The sequence below is a fragment of the Choloepus didactylus genome, chromosome 15 (genome assembly GCF_015220235.1).
Source record: "Choloepus didactylus isolate mChoDid1 chromosome 15, mChoDid1.pri, whole genome shotgun sequence".
NCBI lineage: Eukaryota > Metazoa > Chordata > Mammalia > Pilosa > Megalonychidae > Choloepus > Choloepus didactylus.
The window spans coordinates 67,006,092-67,017,041 of NC_051321.1; the positions used below are offsets into that span (position 1 = coordinate 67,006,092).

The 10,950-nt window shown below is 47.1% G+C and overlaps 1 protein-coding gene across 2 annotated transcripts in view; it reads right to left on the reverse strand.

The window, feature by feature from the left end:
• Positions 1-10,950, reverse strand: part of LRRC20 (leucine rich repeat containing 20) — an 80,271-nt gene that overhangs the window by 24,171 nt on the left and 45,150 nt on the right. The window lies entirely within an intron of this gene.

The following is a 10,950-nucleotide window of genomic DNA, read 5'->3' on the forward strand; positions in this document are numbered from 1 at the left end:
GCATGACCCAGGTCAGTTAAGGTTTGACCTACTCTCCTTGCAAAATCAGGCTCCAGCGCTAAATGTGATTTATGGCTGACCTCCTCCTTGAAACTCCCTGAAACACTATTATCTACAAGCTAACCTGTAATCTCTCCTCTTCCTTGATGATTACAATTGATCCCTCCCTATTTCACAAGACCCCTGCTCCTGCACTTATGTTCTCATACTCATTGGAATTTCGAGCCCTTATAACCGGCTTCATCGGCTCCCCCTCAAAGTGCAGAGAACCAACAACTGAGCTCTGAATCAACCGCCATTCAGAGCAGCTGACTTCCATTTCCTGGTAAGTAAGCCCTGATTAAAAGCTCATGCCTCAAAACGTGCCTGGTGGCTTCTTTAGTCCTTTGGCTGCAAAAGCCTCCTTGGGCCATGACACTCTGCTTTAACATCTTTCCTGTTCTATGATTAGAAATATCAGGGCCTTGTTGGTGCTGGAGCTGTTTTCTCAAGAAAAGTCATGGTCCAGTCCTCAGTCCCATCCCAAGCCCATCAGCACTGAAGTGGGGAGGGCTGGCCCAGCACCAAGCCCGTGTCCACCCAGCTGGGCTGACTGCCAGCACACACGGGCCCCACCATCATCAGCTCTACTGGCCAGCTGAGCCAAAGGCCCTCATCACAGGCAGTCACCTCAACTCCTGGACACCCAAACCTTCTCCAAAGTGAGAAACAGTTACGGAGGATGCCTGGAGGAAAGGCTGCCCATCAACTCCTCTGGGCCTGTGACTCCAAACTAGAAGAGAGCTTCTGGGGTGTACCTGAGGGGTGGTGTTTTAGTTTGCTAAAGCTGCTGGAATGCAATATACCAGAAGTGGGTTGGCTTTTTCAACGGGGATTTGTTAGTTTACAAATTTTCAGTTCTAAGGCCATGAAAATGTCCAAATTAAGGCATCAAGAGGAAAATACCTTCTCTGAAGAAAGGCTGCTGGCATCTGGGTTTCCTCTGTCACATGGGAAGGCACATGATGATGTCTGCTGGTCCTTCTCTCCTGGGTTCTGGCTTCAATGGCTGTCTGCAAATGTCTCTGGGCATTTCCTCTCTCTTATCCTCATAAAGGACCCCAGTAAAGGGATTAACACCCACCTGGGTCATCTCTCAATTGAACCAAAAGGTCCCACCCACAACATGTCTGCCCCGACAGGGATGGATTAAAAGAACATGGCCTTCAACTCAGCAGGTGAACTCACTGGCCTCCCCCCTACATAGGACCTAATTCCCAGGGGTTTAAATCTCCCTGGCAACCCAGGATATGACTCCCGGGGATGAACCTGACCCAGCATCATGGAATTGAGAACATCTTCTTGACCAAAAGGGTGATGCAAAATGAAATGAAATAAAGCTCCAGTGGCTGAGAGATTTCAAATGGAGTTGAGAGGTCACTCTGGTGGACATTCCCATCCACTATATAGATAACCCTTTTCAGGATTTAATGTACTGGAATAGCTAGAAGTAAATACCTGAAACTATCAAACTCCAATCCAGTAGCCTTGACTCTTAAAGACGATAGTATAGCAATGTAGCTTACAAGGGGTGATGGTGTGATTGTGAAAACCTTGTGGATCACACTCCCCTTGTCCAGTGTATGGATGGATGAGTAGAAGAATGGGGACAAAAACTAAACGAAAAATAGGGTGGGATGGGGGGATGATTTGGGTGTTTTTACCTTTATTTTTTATTCTTATTCTTATTATTTCTGGTGTAAGGAAAATGTTCAAAAATAGATTGGGGTGATGAATACGTAACTATCTGATGGTACCGTGAACAGATGATTGTACCATGGATGACTGAATGGTATGTGACTATTTATCTCAATAAAACTGAATTAAAAAAAAAAAAAAGAACATGGCTTTTTGTGGTACATAACAGCTCCAAATCAATACAGGAGGGTTTGTGGAAAAGGCTCCCTCAACGATACTGATGAACCACCACACTCCCAGCTGGGAGCCCCTGCTTCAGGTGTATTCCTTGCAACTGCTGACTCAAGCAAGACCCTTAGAAAACTGAACGCATGGACACAGGGCTGTGGTCCCTAGTAAAACTGCAACCGTTACCCCCATTCTGTCATTTGCTTTTGATTCTACACTGAAGGACCTGAGGAGGAGTCCTTGAAATTCAATCTTGTATTTATAGCTGGGATATCATTTGGTTTCTGTGGTAGTTATCACACTGCTCATAGATATTTTACCCTTAATCCTTCTTGTACAACACAGGTTGTACTTCGCTTCCCACTTACATTTATGTGTGAGCATGAGACTTGCTTTGGCCAATGAAATGTCAGAGGAAGAAATGAATGCCATTTCCAAGTGAAAGCTTTAAGAACTAGTGCTACTCTGGCACATCCTCTTTTCCCTCCAGCACTGGACGAGCCACACATGGGATGGTGACGGCTTCATCTGCCTGGGTCCCTGAGAGAAACTGACAAAACCTCACTGATGAACACATGCCACGAACAAGGCATGAACGTTTGTTTTCGTAAGTCCCTGAGATTTGATATTATTTGTCAATTACTTTGGCAAATCTGGTCTATCTTGGCTGATATAGTTTAACTTTAAATGTATTTTCTGCTTAAAAAAGCATTGCATGTATTGTAATAGCTAGAAGTAAATACCTGAAACTATCAAACTCCAACCCAGTAGTCTGGACTCCTGAAGATGACTGTATAGCAATGTAGATTACAAGGGTGACAATGTGATTGTGAAAGCCTTGTGGATCACACGCCCTTTGTATAGTGTATGGATGGATGAGTAGAAAAATGGGGGGAGGAAAAAAACAAACAAAGGCACCCAGTGTTCTTTTTCACTTTGCTCGTTTTCACTTTAATTATTATTCTTGTTATTTTTGTGTGTGTGCTAATGAAGGTGTCAGGGATTGATTTTGGTGATGAATGCACAACTATGTAATGGTACTGTGAGCAATCGAATGTACGATTTGTTTTGTATGACTGCATGGTACGTGAATATATCTCAATAAAATGAATTTAAAAAAAAAGTTAACAGAAGCAGAAAAAAAAAAAAATGAAGGAACATGTGGATACAGAATCAGTCCTCTGGCCCAGTGCCCCAGGGAAGGCTGCTCTCTGAAGTCCAGCCTTTCTTCAGTGGCTGACTTTAAGGAAAGGCTGGGCTGCAAGGGTGGGCTGGCTCAGCCTGGAAGAAGGCCTCTCCCCCAGCTCAGAAGATTCTCTGAAAAGCAAAAGGTGCAGCCGCTGCAGAGGCTGGGCAGGCAGGGCTTGGACCGTCGGCACTCAGCGGCTTAACTGCATTAGAGTAATCAAAGGCACTGCACTGAAACTGGGGCCCGCGGGAGGCCTTCCATTACTGAGCTCCAAAGGGGGCACAGATTGCTCAGGGGAAGGGAGTGTCAGCCCCACCTCTTGACTCAGGACCCTGTTGCATTGAGGACATGTTGAAGTACTAGGCTTCAGTGGAGAGTTCCCATGAGGGAATTCTGCTGGATGCCAGTTTAGCTCACTGAGAACGGGACTTATGACAAAAAGCAATAATAATAGCTAAAATTTATTAAATGCTATTATGTTCCAGGTACTTGTTCTAGGGGTTTACATGTAATAATCACTTGTGTTTTACTATAACCCATTATTCCTGATTTACAGATGACAAAACAAAGGACAATGAGATTAAATAACTTGGCCAGGGCCACACAAACCTCAAACATTTTCCCTAGATATTTCACTTTCCTCTTCCAACTATCCCCCCCTCCCAAAACCCAGAGTGCAACTCCTACCACGTCATTGTACTGCCTCAGGGAGTATGTGCTTCCCCAAGAGAAGCAGGCCATTCCAGCACCTGCTTTATCCAGCTTTGCACCCTGAGTGCTGCCAGTACCTGTTCTCACCAAAGTTACCCAGCCAGTCCTTGTGTGGTTACTGGTGAACGAATGAAGCGGGAAGAACCAGGAAGGTCCTGGTCCTGTTCTGACTCATCTCGTGTCCTCAGGCCCATCCTCTCCCGGCCGGCCTCAGGAGGTCTTGCCTGACCATTTGACAACAGGGCTGTGGTGATCAGTTGAGATAGTACCCTGAGAGATAGGGCAGGTTGCACACATAACAGATACTCATTAAGCACCTACTATGTGCTCAGCCCTGTACTTGAGCTTGAAAAAGGGCAATCTTTGAAAAGTGAAATACACCCCATAAATAGAAGGAACTATCCATTCTGTTAGAAAGGGACAAAATCCATGAGACAATTCATGGATTATGGCATCTTGGCAGAAAGAAAACTAAAAGTTAGCATTAAAGGCAGAAGTCAAAAGGGAAAATAAAGGAAGAGAGGGTGGATGCCACCATGACACAGGGCCTGCAGAAGGGCCCACCAGACACGGCGAGGTCAAAACAGTCTGCACTGGGGCAGGTGCTGCTAGATGGTGGGGAAATTGTGTTGAACAAGACTGACCAGATTCCTTCCCCCAGCAAGCTGACACTCTAGTCGGGAAGAACAAATAAATGAGATCATTTCAGATTGCTATGGTGATCAGAGTGAAAGGTGAGAAGGAACCAACTGTGCCAAGAGCCCATGAAGAGCTATCAGAGGAAATCAGTGCAAAGGCCCTGAGGTAGACAAGAACCCAGAATGTTCAACAGAAAAGAGGTCAGTGTGTCTGGAATGGGGAGTGAGAAAGGAAAAGTGGTAGAGATGAGACTGGAACTAGGTTAGCAGTGCCTTGGAGCCTTGGGGAATGGGATGGCTAAGTTCATGCGTCAACTTGGCCAGGTTACAGTGTCCTGCTGTCTGGTCAAGCAAGCACTAGCCTGATTGTTACTGTGAGGACATTTTGTAGATTTAAATCATCTGTAAGGTGATTGCATCTATGGCTGATTACATCTACAATTAATTGAGGTGACTGCCTTCATTAATGAAAGGAGTGTCATCCAATCACTTGAAGGCTTTAAAAGGAGAAGTGATGATTTCAGCAGTCAGAAGAGAGAATTTCCATCTCTACCTCGGCCAGCCAGCTTCTCCTGAGGAATGCAATGGAAACCTTCATCAGCGTTCCCATCTTATAGCCTGCCCTACGGAATTTGGACTTGCCCATCCCCACAGTCACATGAGACAATTCTTGTAAAAATCTCATAATATTTACATTATGACAGGATATATATATATATCCTGTCAGTTCTGTTATCCTAGAGGCCCTGACTAATACAGGGAAGATACTGGATTTTACTCCAAGTGAGAAGGAAAGCCAGGGAAAGTGTTCTGAGGAGGGACATGCAGAACCTAGCCAATTTGTATCCTGGGATTTGTATCCCGGGACTTGCTGAACTCATTTAGTAGTTCAAGGAGTTTGGGTTTTTTGGTAGATTCTTGGGATTTCCTATGTAGACAATCATATCATCTGCAAATAGGAACAGTTTTATTTCTTCCTTTCCAATTTGCAGCTTTTTATTTCTTTTTCTTGTTTTATTGTAGTGACTTATTGCAGTCCTTTTCCAGGATGAGAGTGAACATCCTTGCCTTGTTCCTAACCTTAAGAAGAAAGTATTCAGTCTTTCACCAAGTATGATGTTAATTGTAGGGCTTTTTTTAGACATTCTTTATCAAGTTGAGGAAGTTCCTCCCATGTTCCTAGTCTGCTGATAGTTTTTGGTTCTTTTTTTTTTTAATCATGAATGGTGTTAGAGTTTGTCAAATTCTTTATCTGTGTCAACTGATACAAGCATATGATCTTTCTTTTTCAGTTTCTGATAAGGTGGATAACACTGATTGATTTTCAAATGCTGAACCAGCTGTGTACGCCTGGAATAAACTCTACTTGGTCACAGCAATAATTCTTTTTGTACATTGCTGGATTTGATTTGCTAATATTTTTGTTGAGAATCTTTGCATCTAAGTTCATGAGAGAAATTGGCCTATAGACTTCTTTTTCTTTTTGTACTATCTTCATCTGGCTTTGGTATCTGAGTAATACTGGCTTCAAAGCATGTATTGGGAAGAGTTCCCTTCTCTTCTATTTTCCGAAGAGATTGTGTAAAACTGGTGGTAATTCTTGTTTAAAAGTTTGGAAGAACTTTCCAGTGAACCTATCTGCATCTAGAGATTTCATTTCTCAGGGTCTTTTTATTTATTAATTCAATTTCTTTAATGGTTATGGAACTATTTAGATTGTCTGCTTCATCTTGGTTGTTTTTGGTGGTTTGTGGTTTTTAATGAACTGGTCGTTTCTTCTAAGTTGTCAAATTTGTGAGTGTAAAGTTGTTAATAGTCAATCTGGTAGGTTTTGGATGGATTAATTTGTCTGTGGGGACCAAAGCATGGAGCTACTTTCAGACATCCTGCTAGGGGAAGGGCAAAGAGGGCAGAGACAGAAGACACCCCCACCCCTGTCAAAGTTCTGGCTTTGCCCAACTCCTGGGGCTTCAAGAAGTTCAAAGTGTATGCAGTCCCATCAAAGATGCTGCAGTGGCTCCCACGGTGGGCCAGACCCAGCCCCGTGAGAGGCGAGCTGTCCAGGAAAGGGCTGAGCTGGACACAGCAGGGCCTGCTTCCTGCTGGGAGGCTGGCAGTGGAGGGCACACTCTCCCCAGCCATCCAGGTTCACTCCTGGGAAGTCACAGCCGGGCAGAGGCCTCAAAGTCACATCTCCTCTAACTGCCGTGCCCAAGCTGCCCGCTTCACAAGCTCCACAAATCCTCTGTTCAGTGAGGTGGGGTATAAACACACAACAATTAAAAACGTCCCCTTGGCAACCTTCATGCAGCCAAGCTGCCTGTTTCCATGGGAAAGAGCCTGATTGACGACCCAAGGGTCTTGAGCTGAGGTCCTGCCTCACGTCTGCCTGGTGGAGGGGACAAGCCACTTCTCCCCTCTGAGCCCCTTCTCCCATTCTTCCCCATCTGGGAAGACCTGGACTTGGGGATCTCTACAGTTCTATTCTTACTGAAACTCCTTGTGCAGATACAAATATTTCCACGATGGGACTGTCCTCCTGTCTACTTGGCAGAGGTTGCCATGGGCACAACTGAGCCCAGGGAGTCATTAGCACCCCCATTTTAGAATCACCCTCACCAAGCACCTTCCATGTTCTAAGCCCCCGACAGGGCTCCTTATGTGCACTATTCCGCCTCACCAAATCCCTAGGGAGTGTATTTCTCCCCATTTTTCATATGGGGAAACTGAGGCCCAGGGAGGCTTATCAAAGGCTACTGGTGACTTTGCATTCTCTTTTATCTCCCACATGGTCTCACCTCGGGCACTTGGGTTCCTTCTGCTGCCTCCACTTGAGAGGAAGGACAAAAGTGTGACAACAGGCCCAGCCACCTGGCCGGCTGGGGTGCTGAGCTCTGAACACAGCTGTAGCTGGGCTGCTTCTGCTGCAGCACCCCATAGGCACCACGGCCAGGCTGTCTGCCCAGCATCTCGCTGCCTCCTAGAAAGCACAGAGGGCTGGGAGCCCCTGGGCCCAGAGGGGCTGCACTGGGCAGGCTCCAGAGGTTTCTTCCCGCTCTCTTGTGCCAGGTTTAGAGTTGAACAACTGGCCCAGAAGCTTGGGGGAAGACCCTGCTCCATCCCACTCCCAAGATTCTCCCTAGCCCTTGCCCAGGAGCAGCCCCAGCTGGCCGTGACATTTCTTTATTCGTTGTCCTACTGAACTGTGGTTTCCGATGTCCATGTAATTGTCCTCTCCTTCCCCAAGTTCCTCTTATTGCTTCCTGCATTGTCCTTACCTTGGACAACTGCCAAGACTGACTCAGAGGCCTTAGGTTCACACCAGCAGAAAGACAAGGCCCCACTGATTCCATTAAGGGACACATGAAGCCGGCTTGCAGGAATTATGCAGCTGATCAGCGAGGGTATATGCCAACTCCAAAAATACCTGCCCACAGAGGACCAATCAGGCACCCCTGGGCATCAGCTCCAACCCCACAACAATCAGCAACTGTTATTCTGACTTGCAAGGACCCCCCAGCCTGGCACAGTCATTCGGTGGGATGGGGTAATGCAAGTCCCTCTGATGGCCTCCACCAGCACTAAGGAAGCTTGGCACAGAGGTGAGGCAGGGGTCAGTGGGGTGAGGATAAAGGAGGAATGTTCTGAAAGCCATGCCCACTCCTTGGGGTGGACAGAGGTAAGGAGACTCTTCTAACTGGGACAGATCCAAAATCTGCCCCCAGAAAAAAGAATAAGGCAGCTCTCATTGTACTGACACAGACCAATTTCTAAGACATGCTGTTAAGTAAAAAAATCAAGATGCAAAATGGTGTACATACTCCACTCCTGTTAGTAGTTTAAACTAGTGAACACCTGCTATGTGCCAGGTACTGTGCTGAGCAGTACCCATTTAATCTCCACCACAGCCCTAGAAGGTTCCGAGGGGGAAACTGAGGCATGGACAGTTAAAGGAACAACTTGCCCACAGTTATGGAGCTAGAAAGTGGCAGTGTCAGTGAGGGTCCCAAACTGGAAAGAGACGGTGCTCTAATTAGGATGCTCTAGTGAGGTTCATTTGTAATGAACTATTTACAGAGGCATGGGAGGTTGTAGGGCAGCCGCCGGGATCCTGCAGTAACCTAGGGTTAGAAGCAGTGGGGCTGTCATCACCCAGAGGAAGCCCGGAAGGAGAGAGTCGTGTAGAGACTGCCTGGAGAGAAGTGACCTCTGGACAAGGGACACAGCCAGCCCACAGGGGGCCCCACAGGGAGGTGGCCAGGGGAAGAAATTCACTCATCTCATTCTCTTCTCTTCACCCATCTCCTGCTGGGGTTCCCCATTGGCTGAACCCAACCACAGCCAAAGGGCAACAGAGCCTGTGGACGTGGTCAGCTCCCCAGGGCTCGGCTCAGGCTGGAGGGTGGAATCAGAGGGGTGGAAGGAAGATGTCCACACCCAGAGCTGGATTTGAACTCAGCGTTTGTGCTTTTCACACCCTGCCTCTCACCACGTGGTCCTCGGACAGCAGGTGTAACGGGCAGAGGCCTCAAAGTCACATCTCCTCTAACTGCCGTGCCCAAGCTGCCCGCTTCACAAGCTCCACAAATCCTCTGTTCAGTGAGGTGGGGTATAAACACACAACAATTAAAAACGTCCCCTTGGCAACCTTCATGCAGCCAAGCTGCCTGTTTCCATGGGAAAGAGCCTGATTGACGACCCAAGGGTCTTGAGCTGAGGTCCTGCCTCACGTCACTTAAATGGCTTTTTAAGTATTATCTTACAACTGTAAGCAAGCAGGAAATTGTAAAGCAGCCTAAAAATGTAAACTTCAAAGCTGGAAACAGGCTATAATGGAAGCTCTTATTCTCACAAAGGAGCAATAGGTAAATGTGAAGTCTGCACCCAGATTTGAATAAGCATTCATCTATGGTCCCCAGACCTCCCAAATATGAATAAAGCTTTTTTTTAGCTCCCTAGACACCTGGAGACACCTTTCCCAGGAGTCACCTAGTTCCTGAAGAAAACAGGAAATAACTAAATTACCAAAGTTCTCCAAACCTGTTACATGTTACCTAAAATGATTAACTCTCGTATCTAATGGGTTTAGTCAATTAAAGGAGATTGCCCCAATCCTCCCAGATATAGATAAGCCTTTTGTCTATCACTCTTGTTACATGTTAACTAAGTAATTAACTCTCTTTGTCTCCAGTGGGCATAAAAACCAATTGAAGAAACACTTTGGAGAGGCCGATTTGGGAAAGCTTCCCCCCCCACCCCGTTCTCCTGCCGGTGTAAATAAACCCTCTTTTCTTCTTCAGCCTGGTTCGGTGTGACTTCTATTGGCTGCGCCAAGCGACGAACCCATATTTGAGAAGTGCCCTTTCTACACAGGGTAGTCTGTTCTTCACTTCCTGGTGGGTCTCCAGGCTCCAGGGGCAACATTAGGGCTTGATGATGTCACAGCATATACAACAGTCTTAAAATGCTTGCACCATCGGCCTCAGGAATGTGATTCTGTATTAAAGATGCCAAAGCCCATGACACTTGGATTCTTTTAGGTCTCTGCCAGGGAGGTCTGACCCATTGCTGGGAAGCATGTGTGTCAATGTCATTAACAGCTTGGCCTTTGCCCCACTGAGGTCAGCCCAGTAATCCCAGGGCCAGATGCCTTTGAGGACTGATGGCAAAAAATGACACAGAGAGACACAACCTCATCACCACCTGATACCAAGTGAGAACTCTTGGTCATCAGCAACTGGCAGGTGCCTCTTGAGGATAACCTGGGGATAGTGGGCCCTCCCAGACCCTACTATTCCAGTGGCAGGCTGCAATGAGGGTACCAGAAAATGTTGGCCCTTGACAGAGGAGACCTGCCCAATCCCAGACTGAAAACAAGAATTCAACATCTAATGCACCACTGCAAAGCTTCAATGTCTACCCAACTTACCCAGCACATTTCTGGATCACCTCTTCTTTCCTCCTCCTGCCACCAAGGGTCATCAGCTCAAGAAAAGTAAACCCAGTGGCTAATGCAAAGCAGAATGTGGAAAAGCACAGCAAGGCTGCAACCCCACCCTCTCTGCTGCCCTGGCTCCTTCCTGCTGGCCGACTCCCCAGGATTGCTCACTCTCCCAGCTTTGGATCATTCATGGTGCCCAGTGACCCTCTCCTCCTCCAGGAAACACACCCTTCTAGAGCCCTGACATACACTGTCCCATTAGCACACACTGTCTTCCGACTCTCAGACACCTCCCAAGACTCCCGACCGTAAGAATGGGAGCTTTGAGGATCTGGCCTGAGCAAGAAAGAGCCCTGCTCTGTTCTTTGCCCTCTGCCTGTTGGTGGTAACCCAGTTTCTCAATGCCCCCTGCCCACACCCTCCACCATGCACCAGACATGTTGGAGACCCTCAGAATAGAAGCCCACTCCCCAGGGTGTGCAGAAAGGAACTGATGCAGCCCCTTCTGGCACCGCGCTGCCTGCCCTGGTGCTTCCCTCCAACCGGGCCTAACTGCTGAGGTAATG